This window comes from Miniopterus natalensis, chromosome 9, assembly GCF_054644295.1.
Source record: "Miniopterus natalensis isolate mMinNat1 chromosome 9, mMinNat1.hap1, whole genome shotgun sequence".
NCBI classification, from domain to species: domain Eukaryota; kingdom Metazoa; phylum Chordata; class Mammalia; order Chiroptera; family Miniopteridae; genus Miniopterus; species Miniopterus natalensis.
In genome coordinates, this window is record NC_142089.1 from 47100353 (window position 1) to 47125565 (window position 25213).

Genomic DNA, 25213 nt, shown 5'->3' on the forward strand with positions numbered 1-25213 from the left:
TGCAGGTAGCTATCCTGCTACAGACTCACAGAGGCTGCCCAGTGAGGACCAGGCCAACCTGATAGTCCCAGGCTGCTTGGTTGGTCCTGCCAGTCCCAGTCTGGGCTTTGAGGCCTCAACTGCCCCACCTACCCGCCGAGATGCTGTCTATTTTATACAGTGGCTTTAGAGTTTATCCTAGTTCTGAGTAGGGCTCTTCTCTTTTTTAAAAATATGTTTTTAATGATTTCAGAGAGAGGAAGGGAAAGGGAGAGAGAGAAACATCAATGATGTGAGTCATTGATTGGCTGCCTCCTGCACGCCCCCTGCTGGGGATTGAGCCTGTAACCTGGGCATGTGTCCTGACCCGGAATCGAACCATGACCTCTTGGTTCATAGATTGATGCTCAACCACTGAGCCACGCCGACTGGGTGGCTCTTTCTTTCTTGTTGGCATCCACTTGTGTCTTGTCAGGCCCATGAAAGAAGGAACCTTGTTGTTCCATTTATAATGGATATAGCTAGAACAGCATCTGTCCCACAGTAGGTATTTCTGTGTAATGGACTTGTGGCTTAATTCTCATAGATTCAAATGATGAATCTTAAATTATTAATGCTGAGGGTATGCTGTATTTAGAAGTTTTTGTTGATTGGTTGGTTTGTTTTAAAATCAAATCAGGTTTTATATTTGTGAAATTTTATGCAATTTGGTGAGGTATGTGCCTGAGTCGATGGTATATAGGGGAGAGCTTTCACCTTTATTTCCTTTCAAATAATTAGATATGTTTGCCAGTGTTTACCAGAAATTCCATCAATACCAGTTTGAGGTATGTAGCCAGGACTGACAATTCTACATTTATCTATAGCTATCAAGTTGGTCATTTACTCCTGATAGCTCTGCTGGTATTTTTGTTTTTTATTTTGGTCCTTTAAAACAAAGAAAGCAAAACAAAATAAAAACGTTTTGTAGACTCTTATTGAGATAAGAAGGGAAAATTTAAGAGGTAAATATTAAATTATTTGAAATGATTTTTGGATGAAGCAGGTTGACTTTACTGACTAAAACAGATTTTAAGAAGTATAAAAGAATTTAATTTAATTTAACATATTTAGCACCTTATCAGGGTGATTAGAATTGCCTACACTTTGGTTGTTTCCAAAACAATCATGTAGATTTTTTTTTCTTTCTTAAGCTCAAAATGATTTGGGGCGATGTAAAAAATTCTCTTCCTCTCCACCCCCTGATTAATTTCTTCTTTTAGTGGGGATGCCATGCTGTCGCCATGAGCTCACTGCCAAGAAGCTTTGGAGCAGCGATCAGTCTTTTAAAGAAACCTTTTATTTCTTTGTTTTATAATTGGAGAATAATATATATTCATTGTAAAGAAATAAAATGGAAACTATGCATTTTCCAGTTTAGTGTATTTCCTTTTCAGTGTTTTTTTCTGATATATGATCTTTTTTCTCATCGGCTGTGAGCTATGCATTGTGATTTCCCTTTGTGATAAAGGGGATGAATCTGCTGGCTCATTTCCTTTTATAGACTGCCACCTTCTCCACTAACCAAGAAAGAGTGTATTCTGGATTTTGCTTCGGTTGCAGCAGTTTATGCTAGAAGAATTATAAAATGTGGAATCTGTAATCTGACTTTGGCCTACTCTGTATCAGAAAAAAATAGCTTCCACCACAGGCAGAGAGGAAAGTTTCCCTATCACCCAGAGAGCCAGTGCTCTTGATACATATTTCATGATTGCAGCTGAGGCTTTTCCAAGCTCAGAGTGCTGTATCATTCATTTATTCTTTTACACTACAAGATTATTTTTGGCTCTTTGTGTTGGCACGTAGGATTTCCCGTTACTGATCTGCATGAACCATTTATCAAGTCAAGGGTTTAATCTATCAACGTCGGAATTTCTTTGTTCGGCCTCTCTCTGCCTTGCTTCCCATATGGTATTTTATCGTATGTGTATATTGTTGGCTTGAAGAAGGTTATTTGGAATGCAAGCATTTATTATATTTCTTTGCTTTTTTAAAATAATATATTATGGAGCAAAGTGATATTTTATAGGGAATGATAATTATACTGTAAATCAGTTTCTAGAACATTAGATTAATCTCCAAGCCTATTCCTTTGCTAGTATTACTGGTTCTGTTCTTGCCAGTAGCTCCTACCTTTCCTTCTCACTTATTCTGAAAACCTGAATCTTCTTTGATTACCTTCTCTCCCCTTTTCCAAACATTTATTGAATCATCAAGTTATTTGGATTCTACCTCGTGGATATTTCTTGAGTCCACCCTTCCTCACTTTTATTTACTGGACTCTTGATGCTCTCTGTTGTCTTCTAAGAAGCAGGTCAATCTGTAGAGAAGGCTTTTGATGGGATCCGGATATAAAGGGAAAAACAAATTAAGTAATGCATTCAATAACACTGAGTATCTGCCATATGCCAAACCATTTTTTAAGCTCTGGACATGTAGCAGTGAACAATACAGTAAAAATATTTTTTCATAAAGCTAACATTCTAGTGGGATATAGGGGAGAAAGACAAAAACACATCTTACATGAGCAAAATATAGTATGTTGGATGTTGTTAAGTACTATGAAGAAAAGTGAAGCAATGAAGGAACAGGGGGAAAGCTGGGGTGGACAAGGAAGGCATAGATATAAAGCTGGTGATAGAGATGATAATAAAAGTTAATTAAAACTTAAAGGAGCATCATGAACAAAAACTATACAGCAAAAGCCATTCTAATTTTAACTGTTTCTTGAATCTTCTAGTTATGATGCCAAACCATAGTGATAATCTGTGCCTGAGCAAAGCTCTTTAAGAATTATTGCAATAGCCACCAAGCTATGGTCCCTCTCTCTGAGCCATCCTTTCTCAAGTAAGTACTTTTAGTGAAATATTATTGAAATCTTAAAATAAGAATTGTACTGACAATAAAAAGGAAGGAAGGAAGGAAGGAAGGAAGGAAGGAAGGAAGGAAGGAAGGAAGGAAGGAAGGAAGGAAGGAAGGAAGGAAGGAAGGAAGGAAGGAAAGGCAGGGAGGGAGGGAGGGAGGAAGGAATTATATCTAATAGAAGGTGCTAAAGTTAATTCAAAGGGCCATGGCCACAATAGGTAGCTCAAGGAACACAAGATGGGACTTCCAGGGGCCAGAGTGAGACACAAATGGGCATCATGAATAATATTTAGTGAACCCTTACTGCCAAGAGGAAAAAGTCTAAAATCTTTAGCCTAATATTCACAACCTTCCACTAACTAGTTTCCAACCTTTTTTCTTAGCATCAGTTTTCTGATTTCCTCCCTTGCTGCTTTTATTTGTTTGTTTGTTTTTAGCTGAAAGATCTTTCTCTACCATCTCATCAGTGTCTAAATTCTATCCTCTCTACTGGACTCAGCTCAGATGTTTCCTTTTCTAGAAAACCATTACCTCCTCTTCTGACTGTTAATAACAAACTCTTTTGGGGGCATTTTGTATGATATTTTCTTATTTGTGACTGTGCCTCCACATTTCTGTTAGACTTAAAGCTCTTTGAGAGTAAGCTTCTGCTCTGACTGATCTTTTATTCTTCCTGATGCTCATCAAGTGTCCTGCAGGGATGAGGGAACAATTAATGAAAGTGCTCAGTGGCATATTTAAGGAAAATATTGTCATATGAGCATACCTTCAGATGAAGGCCCTGGAAATGGGAAATGGGAAATGCCTCTCAGGCAAAAGACATGAGATGATTAGCTTGGGGAAGAGACAAGTAGTGATAGGCAAGTGTTTCAGTCTTCATCTTTTCTTTCTTTCACTTCTCTCCTCTCCTCTACCTCCTCCCCCTTTCTTTCTTCTCTCTCTTTTGTTTTTATTTTATCTTTATTGTTGAAAGTATTACAGATGCCCCCCCTCCATTGTTGATATTTGGGAGGGAGATGGGAGAAAGAGAGTTTCAAGAGAAAACAAGAGAGACTCTGGGGGCCAGATTATGAAGAATTTAGTTTAAGACATTTTGGACTTTATCCTAAAGGCAGTGAGGAGCTATTAGATCACTTGAAGAGGAAGGAAGAAGATCATATTTACATTCTCTGAGATATTGTTTGAAGTATGTCCCTCCATCCCCCATTCATATGTCGAAGTTCTAACCCATTACTTCAGAATGCGACCTTATTTGGAAACAGAGTTATCGTGATAGAATTAGGATGAGGTCATGTTGAAGTAGAAAAGGCCTTTACTCCAATATGACCAGTGTCCTTCTTTTTAAAAATGCCATGTGAAGAGATAGACATGCTCACAGGGAGAATAATCAGGTAAAGATTGGAGTTTTGCTGCCGCAAGCCAAAGAACTACCAGAAGTTAGGAGAGACACCTGGAACAGATCCTTCCCTGGCTCCTTCCGAGGGAGAGTGGCTTGATCTCACCTTAAAACCACCACATTAATTTCAGACATCCAGCCTGGAGAACTGAAAGACTGTAAATTTCTGTGGTTTCAGTCACCCAGTTTGTGGTACTTTGTTACAGCCGACCTAGCAAACAAATGGAGTAAGGATAAATCTGGCTGCGTGGTGGAGAACGGTTTGGACTGTGCAAAACAGGATATGGGGAGAGAATTTGAGGCTATTAAAATCAGAGATGATAGGGACTGTGGGAAAGATTAGAAGGCTAATTTGAAAGTACAGCCAACTGGGATGGGTGAATGATTGAATGTGGATTGTTGAGAGGAGAAGAAAAGCTTGAGAAATTGTGGAGGATGTCAGGTCCTAATGATTGGTTGGTGACTCCCAAATGTGTCTCTTTAGCTAGATTTCTCTCCAGTCTTCCAGATGCTCATATTCAAATGCCAAGTCAGCTCCACCGAATTTTCCACAGCCACTTGGATGAATATTTAAATTAAATAAATGAATTAACTACTAATAATATGTTTACCATATAAATCAGGAGTGGGGAACCTTTTTTTCTGCCAAGGGCCATTTGAATATTTATAACATCACTCGAGGGCCATACAAAATTGTCAACTTAAAAATTACCTATGAAAAAAGCTCCTTGATTTATTGAATCTCGAGTCCTACCTGTGGTTGCCTTGGCAGGGCCAGGCCAAATGATACCACCTGAGAGCTGGTATTTGGGAGGGAGATGGGAGAAAGAGAGTTTCAAGAGAGTTTACCACTCCTAATATAAATGAAAGAGGAGAGACTTAATAGGTTACTCCTCCAAATAACTGTATGATAAAAGGAGTCATACTTTCATTTTACCTCAGAAAGAATTTTTAATCAACCAGAACTCCTCAGAATGGAATGGATACTCTTGGGAGGTAAATTTTTATCTCGGATGTCTTTAAGCAGAGGCTAAAGGACCCCAAGCCTGTGACTTCAGGCTGTAGCTCTCACAATGTCCTCGTTACACTCTAATTATGTGGAGGCCTCCCTATCTTCCTCATTTTGTCATGAGATCTCTCAGAACAGAGAGTATGATTTGTTCAATGCGCTTGGTTCCTCTGGCCCAATACTAAGCTGCATAACTTCCTAACTTCTGCTTTGTTGAGAATGAGGAAGTGTTGGCCAGATTTTAAGTATTCTCTACCTCAGCTAGTTCTTTCTATAGTTTATAATAAATATACTTGTCTATTTTCTTGCTTAATAATAAAAATACAAAGTTTTGAGATGAAATATTCCTGGTAGCTAATCAATACTTCTGTTATCAATTATCCATGCTAGATTATGTTAGGCATTAATTTGAGTCCATGTTCTGCAGTGTATGATACGTGTGTTGTGCAAAGGCGTAATTGCTTGTGTTCATACATAATAAGTAGGTTGGGGAATTTGCCTGATGGTATATCTTAGTTATTAATAGTGATCGTCAAGTGTACATTTCAAGTTTAGAACCTCATTGGCCTTTTGGGAGTCAGCATCTCAATTTCAAGGAAATATTAAGCCTTTCCTTTCATGTACTCCAGTTCATTTAATCCTGTCAAAATAAGAGCTTTTGTGTCTAAGGAAAAAGAGCTAGAGGCTAATTAAAGGACTCCCGGCCAGGGTTTCATGGCTCTCTGATTTCTCTGCAAATGAGTGATGAATTAAATGTAAACGAGTCAGAAACATACCTTAGGGTTTTTTTTAATTATGGTAAAAAAATGCATAACATAAAATTTACAATTTTAACCATTTTTAAGTGTACAGTTCAGTAATCTTAAGTACATTCACATTATTGTACAACAGATCTCCAGAACATTTTATTTTGCAAAACCGAAGCTCTCTACCAGCCAAACAAAAACTCCCCATTCTTCCGCTCACCCCAGCCCCTGGTAACCACCACTCTACTTTCTGTTTCTATGAATTTGACTACTTTAGGTATCTCATGTAAGTAGAATCATACAGTGTTTGCTTTTTGTGAAGGGTTTACTTCACTTAGCATAGCGTCACCTGCATTCATCTATGTTGTATCATGTGACAGGATTTCCTTTTTAAGGCTGAATGATATTTCAGTGTATGCCTGCCTATACTACATTTTGTTTATCTGTCCATTTGTCAATGGACATTTGGATTGCTTCCGCCTCTTGGCTTCTGTGATATTTTTACACTAAGTGTATTTTAAAATATCAAGTTCTTAGATCAGATCTGTTGTTAATTTTCCCTCTAAAAAATAAAGGAAGAATATTTTAATATACTTGAAAATATTCTCAAAAATATTTGTCACTGAAGCCTCCTATTTTAGATTGTGATTCTCTGACAATAATGATATTCAAATATTTCTTTAGGCAGATAAATATTGTGAAACAACCTGAGAAACTTTCAAAGCTTGGAAAACAGATATTTATGTTTTATCAAATAGGTGAATAAATATGGAAATGGAAGACTCGAACTCCTGAAGGATCAAAGAGACTTTGTAAATAATTATTAAGATAAACCTATCACTTTAAAACACTCTTTAAAAATTAAATTCCTTTCCACACTTTCTGAAAATAAATCTAATTTTGCAACACTATAGTGAGTAGAATCTTCTGTGATGTCTTAAGTAATTCCGGAACCTAAGAGCCTGTGGCTCAGAGGTTTGTGCCAGTGAAAAATCAATGTGTCATCCACATAATTAAGATCATTTTGAAGGAGAGTTCTCAAGAGCTTTGAGTATGTATGTAAAAATAGGTGCTAGAATTCTTTTAAAATAATAACAAGCATAGTCTCTTCATTTTTCCATGTTCTGAAAATTGATAAACTAACAGAGCCATTTATACTCTCTCTAATTTTCTGAAGATTAAATTCATTAGTTTAATTCATGCTTATCATTCTTGTGTCAACTGCACGGATGTATGCATCTGTAAATATAATCTTCTCCGGTCCCTTTATTATCCACAATCCCTGGCAAACATGTGGTAGGTGTGAAATTACACAATTGCTAACATCGGAAAAAGCTATTGCCTTACTGTTTCAGACTGGGCCGCTCCTGTTTCTCTTTCACATTGGATGGTTTCTTTATTTTGAATTAACTTCTTGAATTCCTTTTCTCTAAGCTGATTCATAATCCATTTCAGAATTTCTTACCCTTATGTCATGTTTTCTTTATAAATCAATCTATGCACCTGTGCATGAAATATTCAGTTTTTAACCCAGCTTAAATTTATCCAATGCACCTTTTCTTGCTTTCAAAGCAGGCAAGGAATGTGTGAATTCAAGTCCACAATCTTCTTTTAAAAACCTAATCTAATTGACTCCTCCAAAAATTCTTTTTCCCTGACTTTTAATTTAGCTTCTAAAATAAATTATCAGCTATTTATATTGTTAGACATTTAAAAGTAGTTCTTGAAGAGCAAAAAAATGTGCATAGTCAATTAGAGTTGATTCCTGAATTTGTTGAAATATCACCTCTTTGGCTTTATCCCCATGGATTATCTACCTACCAAACAAAAGAGGTAAATAATCAGAATAAATATAAGGATACAGTTTACAAAATGACTGCCATGTATCATGATCTTTCTCCCATTTTTGAACAGTGCTCTTCACTGAGAAGTTCTTGATCCTTTCTTTTTGTCTTGATTTCTTCTATATGATTGTGGATATAAAATGATTAAACAAAAAGTTCCCACCCGGGCAAGTATCAAGGTACCCTGATGTCACAACTTGAACTCAATCAAGAGATCACTTTTTCTTCTGGGTAAAAACTGCCTCCCATCTCCCTGGTTTGGCAGAAAATACAAGTGCTGAAACCTATAGCAGACAAATGGTACCATTACTAGGCATAAGATTTGGGAGTCGGCACTTTGTAGGGAAAACAGTAATAAACAAAGCTCCATAGAAATATAGTTAATTCAATATCTATTACATGAGAGATCAAGAAACCTTTATAGCAAAATGTTAAAAAAAACTGGCATGAGGCAGTACGGTTCTGGCAGATCAGTACTAGAAAATGACAGTGTAGGTCTCTGAGGCAGAGCATCGGTGGGACTGCAAAATCTGGATAAAGAAAGGCAGAACAAGACAAAAACTCCATCAGCAAAGTGAACATTCTGGGAGCGATACCTGGCTGATTCCTTAGTGTGCAGGTACGGGGATTAATATCAGAAACACAGGGCTCATTATTCATGCGATTATGCTTGTTAACTAAAGAGTCAATGATATACAAAATTCTCATTCTATAGTATTAATCCAGTCATTATCAGTTTTTTCTTTTTGCATATACACTAAGTAAATATGTATCGAGGACCCACACTTGTCTCAGGCTCTGCTTCACAATGGTGGAAACAGCAGCTTTGGCCTGAAGGATCTTAGGGAATCGGGCAGGAGGCCGGCGAGAGGGGGCCGTGTGGTGAGCACAGTGCGCTACGGGATCAGGGCGTGGGGGCGCCTCTCTCAGTCCTCAAGGCCAAGGAAAGAAGATTTACTAAGAACGAGGGGTAGGAGGATTAGAGCAGGATTGGGGGAAGGTTCCAGGCAGAAGCTTCTACTAAATTTTAAATGGAGCGAAAGTTCAGTGAAACTTCTGTTGTCACTAGAAAACCCCAAATAAAGCTCCTCTACGTATGTATTACAGACAGCTCTCTGAACCGGAGGAATGTCACCTATGATTTCAGTCAGGAACTGATGGTGTGGCCAGGCCGGGTGTGTCATCCCCGCAGCATTTCCATTAAGAGGGCTTGCCCGATAGCTTGTCAGATGCTCCGTCCATGCTGCATGTCGCTGGACATTTGCGGCTCTAGTCTAGAAACATAGTTCTGACCTCTTCGCTCCACAGCGCCGTGGGGGCTGTTGCTGCGCGTTTGACTTGCACCGTGCGCAGAGATGTGCACCTGTGGACTCCTTCCGTTTTGCTTTGTACCTGTGTCCAATCCAGCCCCAGAGCAATGCTCCAGGAGGCTCGCCGGGAGAATGCTTCCCATGTTGCCACTGCTCTTTGTGATCTAGTCCAAGGGCTCAGCAAAATTTTTTCAGCAAAGGCCCAGATAGTCAATATTTTAATCATTGCAGACCATAAAGTCTCCGTCACAACTAAACTCTGCCGTTGGTAGCATGAAACCAGCTATGGGCAGTATGTAAGTGAATGGGCATGGCTTTGTTCCAATACCATTTGATTTGCAGACACAAGCAGTGGCCTGCAGACTGTAGTTTGCTGACCCCTGCCTAGAACAGTTCTCTAAGCTACAGTGTCTGGACCTTCCACATACTATTGCTGGGGCTCGGAATGCTCCTCCTCTCTCTCTCTCCACCTGGCTGGATTTTAGTTATTCTTCAACTTTCAGCATAGAGGTCATTCCTTCAAAGAAGAACCCTCACTTCCAGAAATCCAGGTTGTATGCCCCTCACGTGCTCCAGACCGATTTGTCGTTGCCTGGGGACTTGTCTCTCTGCTCCAGTCCACTCCAGACTCTGAGCTCTGTGAGGGGGGAGACCTGCTTGCTTTGTGTACCCTTTGTATCATGAGCACATAACACACAGTGCCTGGGACACAAGAGGGGCTTAATAAATATTTGTTTAATGATCAGTGAATGAAATTATGTATCCCTTCCCTGACTTTGTTAGAATTGTAAGTCTAGCAGGTGAATTTTATTTATGGCTTTATAGCTTATGAGCCACGCCACCATTTTTAATAACCATATTGTAACAAAGCAAAAGCTTATATCTTGATTCTAGTAGCATTCTGCAGGCTGTGGGATTCAATAGTTTTAGCCTCTTTAGGTAAGTGCAATTTGGACAGTCTGTGATGACCAAATTTTCACCTCCCGATCCTGTTCTCCCCCTAACTGTTGTTCTTCTCTGTGTTTCCTCAGCATCTTACATCTTTTAAAGGGGTCCCAGAATTGTGCTGTTCTCCAGTGTTTTAGAGAATTTTTAGTAAAATATTTCTTTCCTTTTAAATACAGCTCATTATCTCCCTAGAACCAAAGAAACCTATTTGACTTAAAAGACTAGCCTGGAGTCACATCAGATGGAATCAGAGTAACTCTTGCCCCAACCAAGACGAAGGCTTTGTTACTGGGCCCAAATTGTGGGGCTCAGGCCTTGGAAGAATTATTTCCCAGGAAGCTCCTCTATCCCTTACAGACACACATCAAGGGGCCTACCCCCCAATTTGTCAGCCTACCCATACATCTCTTTGAATCCCAGGCAGAGCCAGCTGGGGCCTTGCCCACAGAAGGGTCTTTTTTTTCTCTCTTCTACTTGCAGGAAGAACGACTAATAGCAGTACTTTCAAGGAGCTCATTATTCACCAGGCATTTACTATCTATAAGCTGTTTGCAGATAGTAACTTACTTAACTTCCCTGGTGATTCTATTTTACCAAAGAAGAAACTATAGCACAGAGAAAATAGCTACATCGCTCAAAGTCACACAGTTAGTAATTGTGGAGCTAGGAGTTGAACTTGGGCAACCTGATGTCAAGACATTAAATCATTTCCCTGATGCTGTGACCACTCACAGCCCACCCCTTACTCCACCCCTCCACTGGCCCCTTCCTGTAGCTTATGCAGCTCCATCCTGTCCTGTTCCTTCTTGGAATCTCAGAAAATAGGACTGAAGGAGGGGCAGGGAACGAGCGCATGGCCCAGCTGAGACTGGAGCGGAAATGCCTAGAGACTGCATTACATATTAGGCAATATTATCTTTTTATAGGTTAAAAAAAATCCAGGTCCTAGCCGGTTTAGCTCAGTGGTTAGAGGATCATCATCCAGCCCCAGCTTGGGTGCGTGCAAGAGGCAACCAATCGTTGCATCTCTCTCACATCGATTTCTCTATTTCTTTCTCCCTTTCTCTCTCTCCCTCCCTCTCCCTCTCTCTCTCTCTCTCTTTCTCTCTCCCACTCTCTCTGAAAAGCAATGGAAAAAATATCCTTGGGTGTGGATTTAAAAAAAATTCCAAATCCGGAATACTTCGAGCCTTGAAACTCATGAGAGAAATGAAAACGCCCTTGAGCGGCTGCGCTGCTTTCCCTTTTCAAAGAGTGAACCTGGAACATTGAAAAGATGTTCTTCTTCATTAAGTGTTTTTCAGAGTCTGAAGTAGCATTGTAGACACAAATAGATGTTTTCCTTAGAACTGAAATGAATTTGTGATATAATGTAGAGAACATAATGCCTGTTATTGTTTTTCCCAGAGACAGTGCAGCAGACTTCAAGCCTGAGCAAGGCGGCCACCCTGCTGGATAGGTACTCACTTCATCTCCAGAATGGTGTCCCATGAAATGATTCTCACTGTTACACGTTGCAAATAAAAATTAGTAAATTAATAATAATAAGCTTCCTTGTGACACAAGTACTGGCCACTATGGGTCTGAAGATATCAGATCCCAATTGTTTTGTGAAAACTGGCTTCATTCCAGGGTTGATTAAGTTGGCATAAACATAACTTGGGCACTTTTCAATGTAAAAATTTTTCTTTTTCCTTCTAAACTTTTTGCCTTTTTATAGTTTCATCTTCAGTGGTTAATTTTCATTTGAAAAAATATCATTCCTTTTATAGGAATATCCCTAGACTAAAACGTGCTCTTTTTGACCCAAAGAAACTGTTTCTTCAAAAACTCATAGACATTAAATATTTTTTTTTACAAAATGACCAAAAGTGACTTGTTCGGGAGCATCTGAAGTCAATATAGCAGTACATTGAGAAATCAGATTCTCTGTTCTCTATTTTTCTGAAATTATTGTGTATAAGGTGAACCATCACTTTTTGGTCCCAGAAACTGATTTATATAGAGGATAGAAAATGTTTTTGGAAAGTATTTTTCCCACTGATAAAGCCAGTGTTTTACCCTGTAATGAATCCATTTGTCTAGGCATCCATCTGTCCGTCTGTCTGTCCATCCACTCATCCATCTACCCATCCAATTGTCTATCCATCCATCCAATCTAAATTTTCAACCCCCTGACCCATTTTATCTTTCTTCTTTCTACTCTTTTTCTCTTTGCATTTTTAAACTTCTATTCTATACAACTTACTTATTTTATTTATCGTCTGGTCTATACTCTAGAATGTAATTTCTATTAGGTCAGAAATACTAGTCTACTTTGGTCATAGCATAGAACAGTACCTGGCTATAAGTAATAATAAATATGAGGAAGGTTGAGTGAATTTTTATTAGATAAATATTTATTTAACATCTACTGCTTTTCAAAGTACTAGACAGCCAAAAAGGACCTGAGATACAACAGATAAGAATCTCATTCTGAAGACAATTCCAGGCTAATAAAGCCATTACCGAAATATATCCTTTTAACGGCATCACTATACAGGGGAAGTAGTTGTTTCCATATTTGAAATGCAGCAGAAGTGCTATTTATACGTCTCCTTAAGAGAATGGCTTCCCCGAGGGAGTGAAATACGCAATGGACACTGAGCGAGGGGAAGGATTTGGAAATGGGGAGTTGTGGCAGAAAAGCGTCTAGAAAAGAGTGATAGTGGAAATTAACAAGTGCAGGTGGGAAACAGGATATATAGGAGATGGAAAAGCAGGTGTTTCAGTTTAGAGAAGGCTTGGAGACCTGAAAAATAGTAATAGAAGAACCATTTGGAAAGAGCGATTGGGTCAAATCATGGAGAATTTTGATGTCACTTGTTAGCAGTGCTGAGTCCAAGATTCTTTTTCTCTGGTGTCTGAACCCTTTCATCTCCCCTCCATTATAACTTTCTAGTGACAATATTATGTGTTTCACGTTTGGGGTTTTCCATTAGCAACTCAGCCAACCCAGTTCCTAGGGCCTGGAAGGAATCTTGTGTGAAATGCAGATTTAGTCTTTGATCTACTTTTTGTAGGTCAAAGAGCTCAATCACTAGGCAGTAATTACAGGGCTCATAAGGATGATGTTCTTGAATAATTTACCTAAATATATTAGTAACAAACAAGCTTTCACCACTGAGCATCTCGCTACCTCTGCTCCTACTTTGCAGTAAGTAGGGAGCTAGGAATTATTCCCAGTTCCAAGAGATTGCTACGAAGTTGATCTGGAGCATGGAGCTCTGGCTTCGCGAGTGTCTCAGCCCTGGAGCTATGGAATAACAGTGTCATTTAGGGAGGGCACCAAAAAAGTGTTTTTCTCTCAGCCTGTGAGCCTGCCGCGTGTGTCCTTGTTCCATAAGTGTGCTTTGGCACTGGGAAGTGGAGACAGCAGCTTTCAAGTGATGAGAAGCAGGCTGATTAAGGGCTCTGCGTGAGCAGACAGTACTGAAGCTGCTTGAATAGGCTTTGCCCAACAGTTTGAGGAATTTAGTGGAAAAATTTATAATTTTGGGTGTTTTGGTAGAATTTATCATTTCCTTCATTTCCAATTCCTTCTCCTCTAAGTTCCTTCTCTGTCATTTAATGCCACCACTGTCCTGTCTTTCCAGGTACCCAGATTTGAAACTTTAGTGCCATTAGGAAAACATTTTAAAGTAACTTATTTATTTAATTTTTTTATTTAATTAGCTCCGACAGCCAGAGCCAATTTCCACAGCATGAGTATTTGTTCTTTTAGTCTGTCTTCTTCCATTATTTCCATCTCTTATCTACTGAGCATATTCTGCGATGTGAATATCAGATGCTATTCTGTAAGTTGGTGATATGTCAGTTCTCACACATTGCTGGATTTAGCACAGCTACCTCTTCATAAAAGCTTTCAAAGTCATTTTCCTACTGACTTCCCTGATCATACAAGCCAGACATGCTTCTTGTCTTGTCTACCTTTCTATGATAATAAAAAATTCTAACAGGAATGGCACTGCACTTATTTTGTACCACTTTCCCAGCTCTACTGACTATGACTTGGAAGTGTTGTTTGAGAGAGCTCAGGTTTGTGGTCAGGCAAACCTGGGTTCAAATTATTATTCTACTACATACTTAATAGTCTGGGGCATGTTACTTGAAATGGCTAGGCCTGCTTTCTCACCTGTAACTGCCTTTCAGGGAAAGGTTGTTGTGGGAAATAAGATAATATACAGTTGTCCCCCCCCCCCCAAATGTATACACACTGTAACAGCTGATAGCTCAGTTTTGAAAATGAAATGTATTTTAATAAACACTGCCTGTATATAATTATTCAAAGTGTATATATACATTTTGGGGGGGCGCCCTATATGTAAGGCACAGAACATGGGGTCAATTGGGAGTTATTAATATTGTTTGATTTAAAGTAAAACAAGATTCTCAAGGATGGAAGCAACATCCTATATATCCTTGAAGGATAGTGTCCCTGCTAAGCAAAGGGGAGTGTGTGTAGGCTGGGGGTAAGTTGTGGGCCTTGAACAGTGAACTCTTTCTTTGCCTTTTGCCATTTATTTTAGTGGATTTTCTTTAGTATTCTGCTTCCTAGTAATGAGGATGGGGAGAACGTGACTCATACATTTATTTACTTCAGGCAAGTCATTTTTTTTGTCTCTAGACTATAGGTACCAATTTGCAAGGGTGCGGTCTGTGATAGCTAAACGTTGGTTAGCTTTCCAAAATCACACTAAGATAAACAAATGTAGGTTTGACATCCAAAAGCCCTTTCAAGAAAGAGGGTCCTGTAAGTGGTTTCATTTCTCGAAAAGCATTCTAGAGCCTGAAAAATGTATTCTGTTTTCTGGTGCCTGGAGGAGACTGCATGAAGACCGGAAGGAGCGCTCCAGGGTGCCTATTGGCCCGTGGTTCAGGGGCCACTGCTAGATCTCTAAGTTCCTTCTCCTGAGATTATGTAGCCTACGGTCTGACTACTACCAGTAGAGAGGAAGAAGGCTGGCACATTTTGCAGAGAGCCAAGGAAAAACAGAACTCTTTTGTCAAGGTAATAATAGCACTTAGCACTTATAGAGGGCTTTTTATCTTCAAAGGGCTTTCCAAACATTAGCTAATTAAGAAGTCTGCTCAATGTGCAGCAGCTGTTGAAAAAATAAATGGGATGCTTGGGTGTATTAAAAGAGGGAGCAAAAACATGAGGACATCCTATATCAAGCAGCTGCGGTGCTCTAATTTGTTTGCTTCACCTGGTGGAATAGATCAGACTTTAAAACAGACCTGCCGTGCAGAGTAATAACGGTCAGGGAGAAGGCAGAGCTTGCACATAATGGAATATTGCAGGGGCTACAGAATATTTACCTGAAGAGGGAAAGCTTCATCACCTAACTTTCATTAAACTTTCATAACCACAGGGACGCGCAACACTAATGAGATAGACATCTGACATGTAGACACAGATGCTCTTAAGGAAAATCATTGACATCAACGGGCATTCTCATTTATTTATCAAATTCACTCAACAAGTATGTATCAAGCACTTGCTAGACATTGGAGATACACATTTAAAAATAACATGGGAACGCCCTGGACTGTTTTGCTCAATGGCTTGAGCATTGCCCCGGAGACTGAGGGGTCCCAGGTTTGATTCCAGCCAAGGGCAATTACCGGAGTAGCAGGCTCCATCCCCAGCCCAGGTTGGGGTGTGCGGGAGGCAACCAATCAATGTGTTCCTCTCTCATCGATATTTCTCTCTCTCTCCCTTCCACTCTCTCTGAAAAGCAACGGTAAAAATATCCTCCAGTGAGAATTTAAAAAAAAAAAAATTAAAAATAACATGGAACGATGTAAAAACAATTGCAGATCTGTTGTGCTGGGTCCTTTACCTATTGTACCTTAATTTTACACTAATAATGACATGCATGTGCATGCATGCGCACACACATAGTTGATTCAATTAGCACTGTCTTTGTTGACACATCATTGGCAGAAATGAGCTATCATACCAGTGCATGAGCTGAGCTATGACTTTGGTAACGAAAACAAACCAACCAAAAAATGCTTTTTATTGTGGTTTTGTGCAATAAGCCTTGGGAAGTAGCCAACTTTCCTTTTTCTCTTTCTTGTTTTTCATAACAAAATCCATTTGTCTAAACCTGCCATTCTGTTTAAAGTGCGTATTTGCGAGACTGCAAAATTTACAGGGGTGAGGGGAGGTCATACATGAAGAGAAAAGGGAGAGGGATCATAGGATGTCAAAATACGTGTGCATGGTTTCCTGTTACCATAAACACCATGCTATTTATACACGCCTATACACCTGCAAGGCATATCAGACACCTTAGTTCCATTGCACACAAGGAGAAAGGGTAACTATCCTCGTTACCGAGCTGCTTGTCAAAATGGGGTTGTAAGAAAAGTATTCTCCCATTCAGGGAGGACCAGCCTGGAAGAGACAGCAGGAAGGTGAATAAAGAAGAGAGGGTGTTCTAGATACGGGAGCAAATCCAGAGGGAACCTGTGCATAAAGTGGAGAAAAATGCCTGGCAGAAATTATAAACAGGTTTCCTTTTGCTGAGGAAAAGTTATGAGCCTAGACTTGAGTGAAATAACATGAGAAGAGGAGCGATGCAAAGCCAGGGACATGGTCACGAAGATAAGTAAGCAGCTGGTCAGCATCTGCCAAGTCCAGGGCATAGCACACTGTAAAGTGATTGGAAGGCCTAGGCCTGGATCCCAGGAGTCCAGGACCAAGGGTTGTTTTGTTGTTGTTGTTGGTTTATTTATTTATCTATTGAACAATTTTAGAGAGAAAGGAAGAGAGAGAAACATCAGTTTGTTGTTCCACTTATTTATGCAGTCATTGGTTGATTCTTATATGTGCTCTGACTGAGGAGCTAACCCAAAACCTTGGTGTATCAGGACAATGCTCTAACAAACTGAGCCACCCAGTCAGAGCCCCAAGGGTTGTTCTTTGAGGGTGCATGTATGGGGTGGGTCTGATTAGAAATGGCTAGAGCCTGGCTGGTGTGGTTCAGTGGTTGAGCATCAACCTATGAAACAAGAGATAGCTGGTTCAGTTCCTGGTCAGGGCACATGCCTGGGTTTCGAGCTCCATCCCCAGTAAGGGGGGTGCAGGAGGCACCCCATCGATGAAGTCTTTCTCTCATCGATGTTTCTATCTCTCTATCTCTTTCCCTTCCTCTCTCTCTAAAGAAAAATCAATAAAAACATTTTTTTTAAAACTATCTTAAAAAAATGGTTAGAAAACAAATCAATTCAGTGATCACTGGCTCACCTTGGAGCATTGTTCATAATAGGAACTTCTTGGGAATAAACTAAATTTTTATTTTTTGTTAGATCATGTTATCTGTGGAGAAATGATTGATTGATTAAATAAATAAAAATTTATTCATGGGATTGGCTACTGTGCAGCTCTTAAAACTAGGAGCTCTATCTCTACTAGAAGCTTAAAGATAAATTGATAAAGCAAAGCGGGGAAAAGTGTATATGGCGTTCAAATTTGTGTAAAAACTATAAATCTATAAGTAGGTGTGCATTCACACATATGTATGTGGAGAGACTACAGATTATCTCTGGAAGGATATGAAAGAGTCACAGTGGTTACTCCTGGGGAAGAGAATGGAGGGCTTGGGGGACAGAAGCAGATGGAGGACTTCCTTCCCAGTGTGCATTGCCTCCTCCATTTTAAAAAAGGCTAATTTTGAGATAATTGTAGATTCACATAAGTTGTAAGAAAGAATATAGAGATGCTATATACTCTTCACCCAGTTTCCTCCAGCGGTAACATCTTGCTCTTGAAGAAACATAGGTTTTTTTTGGTGGTGTTTTTTAAATCCTCACCTAAGGATATTTTTTTCCATTGCTTTTCAGAGAAAGTGGAAGGGAGAGAGAAAGAGAGAGAAAGAGAGACACATCTATTGGTTGCCTCCAACACGCGCCCTGACCAGGGCTGAGGATTGAGCCTGCAACCAAGGTACATCCCCGCGGGTAGTTGCTCTAACCCCTGAGCCAAACTGGCTAGGGCTGGAGAAATATAGTTTAACATCACAACCAGAAGTTCACATTGATACAGCCCCCTGAGCTTATTCATATTTAACTGGCTTTGCACGCATTTGTGTGTGTGCACGTGCGCGCGTTTAGCCCTATGTAGTTTTATCATAGGTATAAGTCTGCATGGTCAATACAATAGGCAAGAACAGTTACATTGCAAGGATGTCTTCTATAGCCATAGCCACCTTTCTCCTTTTCTCTCTTTCCTTACCCCTGGCAACCACTAATCTGTTCTCAATATCAATGATTTTGTCATTCTAAGAATGGTATATAAATTGGATCATACTGTATGTAACCTTTAGAGATTGGCTTTTAAAACTCTGCATAATTCCCTTCAGATTCACCTAAGCAATTTTGTGTACATATCCTTATAGATAACATATTGTAAGGCTGTTTTTTTATCCTCTCTGCAAAAATCTCTAGCTTTTAGCTGGTGATTTTAGGCCATTTACATGTGAGGTAATTATTGATATGTTTAGGGCTTAAGTCTGTCATTTTATTACTTGTTTTCTCTGTTTCCTCCATTCCTCATCTTCCTGAGGGTTACTTGAACATTTTTTAGGATTCTCTATTTATTATTTATAATGGTTTTGAGTATACCATATTGTATAATTTTCTTAGTGATTGCTCTGGGTATTACAATAAACATATAAATTAGCAAAGCCAGCTAATATTGTATTCCTTTTTTAGCTTTTGGGTAACTTTTTATTACCTACATGTTAATATAATAAAATAAAATAAAACTAGCAAACCAAAATACCTTCCCCAATAAATTGGTTGTGGTACCGATTCCAACGTGGAGGTGTGCGTGGACTTCCCACACAGCGCTAAGCAATTCTTGGACACCTTCTGGGTGTTCAAAAAGTCACCTCAATTCAGACACTGTCTACTGGAAGATAGCATCAGATTCCACAGGTTAAGAGTTTAGCCCTATAAAACCCCACTCCCACTCCCTCTTCAGAAGCCAGTAGCAAGCCCAAGTTATTTATTACTTGTGCTTCTGACTGACTGGCTATAGATTAGAGGTTCTTTAGAATACAGATGCCAGTAGTAAGTCCAGATTGTTACTTGTACTTCTGATCAGCTCTCTATAATTCCCCACAACCTTCAACTTGAGTTCAATCAATTTGCTAGAATGGCTCACAGAACTCAGAGGACCATTATACTTACTAGATTACTGGCTTATTATAAAAGGATAAAACTCAGGAATAGCCAGATGGAAAAGGTGCATAGAGCAAGTTATGAGCAAAGGGCACAGAGATTCTATGCCCTCACGAAGGGTGGTATAACACTGCCCAAATTCTCCCAGAATCCTGTCCTCTTGGGTTTTTATGCAGACTTCATTACATAGTCATGATTGATTAAATAATTAGCCATTCAGGACTGATTCAACAGCCAGCCCCATTTCTTTCTCTAGAGGTCAAGTGTGGGACTGAAAGCTCCAATCCTCTAATCACCTGGTTGGTTCTCCAGGCAACCAGCCCTCAGCCAGAGGTGAGGTCTTTAGTCATCTCATTAACATAATAAGAGTTGTCACTCTCATTCTTTAAACTTTCTAAGTCCTAGCTAAAAGAGGGTGTTAATATTGGAACCAATCTCATAGAATCTTTGTGAGGATTTGCTTAGAAAATATATGTCAAGTTCTTCATGTCATGTCTGACACATGGCAAAAACTCAAATTATTGCTATGATATAACTGGACTTTCCTCTGCTTGCTTACCTGGGTCCCAGGGTTGCAGGTATACAGTGACATGGTGCTATTCTTCAAGATGAGAATATTGTGTCCTGAGACATGCCTCATGGTATGACTCTCTTGACTGCATGGATAGCACCCTTTTTCCACGTTTCCCCACTAAGGTGAGATTTAATCATATAACCATGTTTGAGGTAAAAAGGGATTACTCCAGTCCTTTTGGCTCATTTTCTTACCCTTAGATTTATGGTCTTGGTATGTGGTAGTCATTGAATATGAAAAAAGAAAAAAAGAGTAAAAAAAAGTTGGGTATGGATTCAAAGGTTCTTACTTTAGGAGGATGAGAGGAAGATGTTAGAACTGATAGCATTGTCTCTAGCAATAAGCTACGTGACCATTCTTTTCTAGCCTTCCATGTATCCTGTTGACAGATCTTTGGATAGAATCTCCTGCAAAAAATGCATGCTTTTTACTTACTTAATATAGGACCCAGAATATCATAAATGACTCTTGGAACTGCAGTTTTAGTGTTTTCTGTCATACGAAAGATTGCCCCGGCCTATTGGATGGTACTTCACACAGTCATAATCGTCATTTTAGGTTATCCTAACCAAGCAGAGATCACCTCCTTTCATTTCCCTATTCCTTACATGACACCTAATTTTCATGTTGTAAAGACCTGGCTTCATTTTTAAATCAGCAGAAAAATTATCACCACACCTAAGAATATTTTCCTTTCTTTGTGTCTCTTCCCTTTATGGGTCATGATCCCTTGTTTAAACAATTTCTATCCATACGTTTTCTTTCCAGGGCTTTTTTTCCTGTGCATGTTACCAATATCCCTAACCCCATCTCACCCTTCACCAGACCTTGCCAAATCTCCCATGGCGAATTTTACTCCCAGATTAAAAGTTTAGACCCATCTCCCATCCTATTGAGCAAATCGTAAAGAGATTAAGACTAAGGGCAGTTTAGAGTCAACAAGAACTGAAAAAACTTGCAGCTGGTGGTACCATCTGTGCCTGTCAAACTGTGGCCAAGTAGTTTTCCATGGTGGAGAAAGACAGAGAATCTGATAATGGCTTTTGGTCTGAGGTTAGAGAAATGAGCCTGGAGGAAGATTAGGAGAGCTGGTAGGCAGCTCGTTCTCCTTATAATGTGTGGCTCATGTCCCAGAAAAACAGTCTTCTGGCAAATAGTCAAATTTGACATTCGAGACCTTAGAGTGGCGTCCTGCGTGTGCCCTTTCTTTCCTCGCCCATCTGCAGAATTTATTCTGTGCCAGGTGCTCACCATGGCATAGGGGCATCATAGTCATGAAAGGGAATTGTAAAAAAAACCTCATAGAACTTACAAGAAACTTCTAAGAACATTCCCTGGCTTTAGGTGACGCAGAAATGGGAAGATGGGAGAGAGCAGCGGCAAGAGAAGAAGGGGGAGGATTCTGTGGGCTGCATCCCAGGCTCTCCTTTGTTGGGGAGAATCTGCATATTGAGAGAAGCACAGAGACAGAAGGAAAGCATGGCAGCCAGGCTGCATCATTCAGTGTTAGAAAGATACTTGATAGAAATGAGGGAGCAAGGAGGGTGTCAGCTTAGCCACTTGGGCTGGGGTTAGGAAGAGACTTCTGAGAGCAGAGGAGAAGCACAGGAAGGGACGTTCAAGAATTGTTCTTGCCCTGGCTGGTTCGGCTCAGTGGTTAGAGCTTTGGCTCCTAGACTGAAGGGTCCCGGGTTTGATTCTGGCCAAGGGCACATATCTTGGTTACAGGCTCCATCACCAGCCCCGAGTGCAGAAGGCAACCAGTCGATGTTTCTCTCTCTCTCTCTCTCTCTCTCTCTCTCTCTCTCTCTCTCTTCCTTCCACTCTCTCTGAAAAGCAATAGAAAAAAATATATTCTTGGGTGAAGATTAATAAAAAAGAATTGTTCTTAAAATGGGCAAGAAAGTTGAACAGGCACTTCATGAAAGAGGACAGTGAAATGGAGAATAAATGAAAGAACACTCACCTCATTACCAATCAGGGTAATTCAAATTACAACCACAATGAGATTAAAATGTTAGCAGAATGGTTAAACCAAAAATGACTGACAAAACCAGGTACTGACAAGGATATATGGGAATTGGAACTCATTCATATCACTGGTGTAAAACCCTTGTGGTAAACTATTTACCACTCTCTGTTAAAATGGACATATGCATATCCTAGAACTTAGCAATTCTTTTTCTAGGTATACACTCAAACAAAAGTATGAGTATATGTAGGCACTGAACATTATGCTCATCAATGTCTGTAGCAGCTCTATTCATAATAGCTACATTTGTAAAAAATAAAATTTCCATAAATAGCGGAATGAATAAACAAATTGTATATTCATATTATGGAACACTATATAGCACTGAAAAAGAATGAAATGTGAGTGAGTCTCACAAAGGTAGTACCAAAAGAAATCACATGTTAAAAGCTACATATTCTATGATTTTATTTATATAAAATTCAAAAGCAAACCAAGATAATTTATGGGACAGTGGTTACCTTTGGAGCACAGAGAGAGAGTGTAGTAATTGGAAAGCATATGAGGGGTTTCTGAGGTTCTTATAACCTTCTATTTCATGATCAATCTGAAATAATCTATTAAGCTTTGCATTTATGATTTCTGCCTTTTCCTGATTAGATACTTCAATTTAAAAGTTTGTTAAAGAGGAGGGTTGGATTACAAATTAAATCTTAGACATTTATCTGTTTATCTACCTACTTATTTACTATCTATTTTTGAGAGATCAAAGTAAGATTGGGATTGTTTTTAAATTATTTCATTTGTTCAACTGTGTTCATTTTAATGTAAGTTCATGCCACCACAATAGCACATAGAACTCAGCAGGTTAACTTTCCCATACAACACTTTGGCTATTCATCTTTTATCTTTCCTTTTTCCTTCCTAGTGCTTTCATACTACATACTCCTTCTCTGGAGCTCTCTTCTAGCAACACAGAGTCTAAGAGTGACACTTAGACCATCCTGAGTCAGAATTGCCTCTGATTGTATGAGACCACTCTGATGCTTGTTTATTCTGGTGATGAACAGGCACAGTACTTAGGCTATGATGTGTTTTTAGTGCATTAAATAAAATGATAACTTGAATTCTGGGGAAGCACTCAATATGTGGAGTGATGTGTAAAATTCACCAGAAATTTTGGTTTAGCCACATCGGACTTTTCATAGTGGGACCTAAAGAGAATAAAATACTGGGCAATATTTTGATAATTATGATATAAATGCTTAAGTATTATTTTGTTCTAAGAGCTGCAATGTCTAGAAATTATCACTATGAAAATATTTTTTTAAACTGGGTTCCTCAGAACTTTTTGGCTGTAATACTATATAACTCAGGAGTGTTTATCCATCAATTGCAGGGGAGGTTAAGGTAAGAGAGAGCAGATAGGCAGCTTTGGATCCATTTATTGGGGATCTACATAAGATTTTGTTAGAAAATATTTTGGGCTACTTAAAAAAAAAGACAACCAACTCCTTTAGAGGACTGTTAGTATGGTGCTAAAAGATTACCAGATACCAGGAAAATGTTGTGTATAAGACCATGTAACCTAAAGGCAATATCTGTGTACTTGCAATGCCAGGGTCAAGTGTTGGAAGAAACAGCACTTGGAATTGGGAGTTTGGAGTAAGGACTCCCAGGAGTGTTACAGGAAAAGATGCCCCAGAACTGAAAGTTAGCTAATGCACCCACTAAGTAGCTGCATAAATTACTAGTTGAAGGCATCAGGGTATATTTAAAAGGGTTAGAATTTGAACCTCCAGACAACTGAGAAAAGGAAATGCGTTGAGGTGAACGGGACCTTCTTTATGGCTATTGTCTGCGATGCATTTGCAATACATAAAAGGGGTTTAGAGGCCAAACAGAAAGTAGTGGCCTAGATCTTAACAGGAACTAGAGTGGAATTGGGAGACAAAAATTCCCTTCAGAAGTGCTAAGACAGCCATGATAATAAAGGACCAAAATCCCAGAGAAAAGGGAACCAGAAATATCTGAGCCAGCATTCTGCATGCAGCTTCCCATGAGGAATCTGTAGACTTCTACACTGTGCACAGAGAAGCCAAGAAGAATGCAGTAGTTAAGAGGCCAAAAGTCTGAACGTGGACTTCAGCAATCCCATAGAACTGAAAAGGCAGAAACTGTGGTCCAGAGCCCCCGCCGCCCCCCCCCCCCCCCCCCCGCCCAGCAAAAAATGGCAAACTCTCATTTGAGAGTAAGAAGAATTAGCCTCTAATAGCAAAGGCAAACTGGAAATAGACCATTTGCTACTGGGTCAAGATAATGTTGTGTCTTTGCTCTTTCAAGAAAACAAAATCCTCAGTACTGGAAGAAACATCCAGAGCCTATATAACTTTTTACTTAAAATGCACAATGGTCAATAGAAAGTTACCAGGCATGTCAGGAAACAGGACCTGAATTTCGAAGAAAATGGAAATAAACTATAGGTTATTGATATATCGAGATTATTGGGATTTTAAAAAGACTGTGACTAATATGTTTAAGAAAATATGTGTACAAATGGATTATATCACAACAGGAATCTATAGACAAGAATCAAATGGAAATCCTAGAATTGGAAAACATAAATTAAGAATGCAAAAGATGTGTTTAATACCCTCTCTCTGAAAAGCAATGGAAAAAATATCCTCCACTGGGGGTTAAAAACATTCAGTGGATTGAAATCACATGTAGTATTTCCTCTGATCACAGTGTAATTAGGTTATAAATCAATAACAAAAAGATAGCCTAGAATATATACATATCCTATGACCCAGGAGTTCCATTCCTGGATATCTTACACAAATGGGTGCATTTGGCAGGAAAGGAAATGTACACTAATGTTCATGAAATTGAAAATAACCCTTTGTCTATCAACCATAGAATAGAAAAATTATATCTTGTATATTCATATAATGGACTAATGAATGAACTACTGCTGTACACAGCAACATGGATGAGTCTCACGGATGGAATGAGGCACTAACAAAGCCAGACACAAAGAATGAAATCCCAAAACAGGTAAAAATAAGCTTTAATGATGCAAGTCAGAATAGCGTTTTGTTTTCTCACTGTGTACATGTTATTAAAAATGTTTTTAAAAATACCCCAAACAAACAGAAAACCCCTCAAGATGCAGAAGTGCATTCTGGGAGAAAAAAGTGGGCAAATATTACAAACAGAATTTTCTTGGGTTCCAGTCTATAATTTCTATGAACCTTCCTCTCCCTAGTAAACTCTTGCTTTTCAACTCCATTGTCC

The 25213-nt window shown here is 39.2% G+C and overlaps 1 protein-coding gene across 2 annotated transcripts in view; it reads left to right on the top strand.

Annotated features, from left to right (window-relative positions):
• ST6GALNAC3 (ST6 N-acetylgalactosaminide alpha-2,6-sialyltransferase 3) overlaps nucleotides 1-25213 on the top strand; it is a 458212-nt gene that overhangs the window by 232674 nt on the left and 200325 nt on the right. The window lies entirely within an intron of this gene.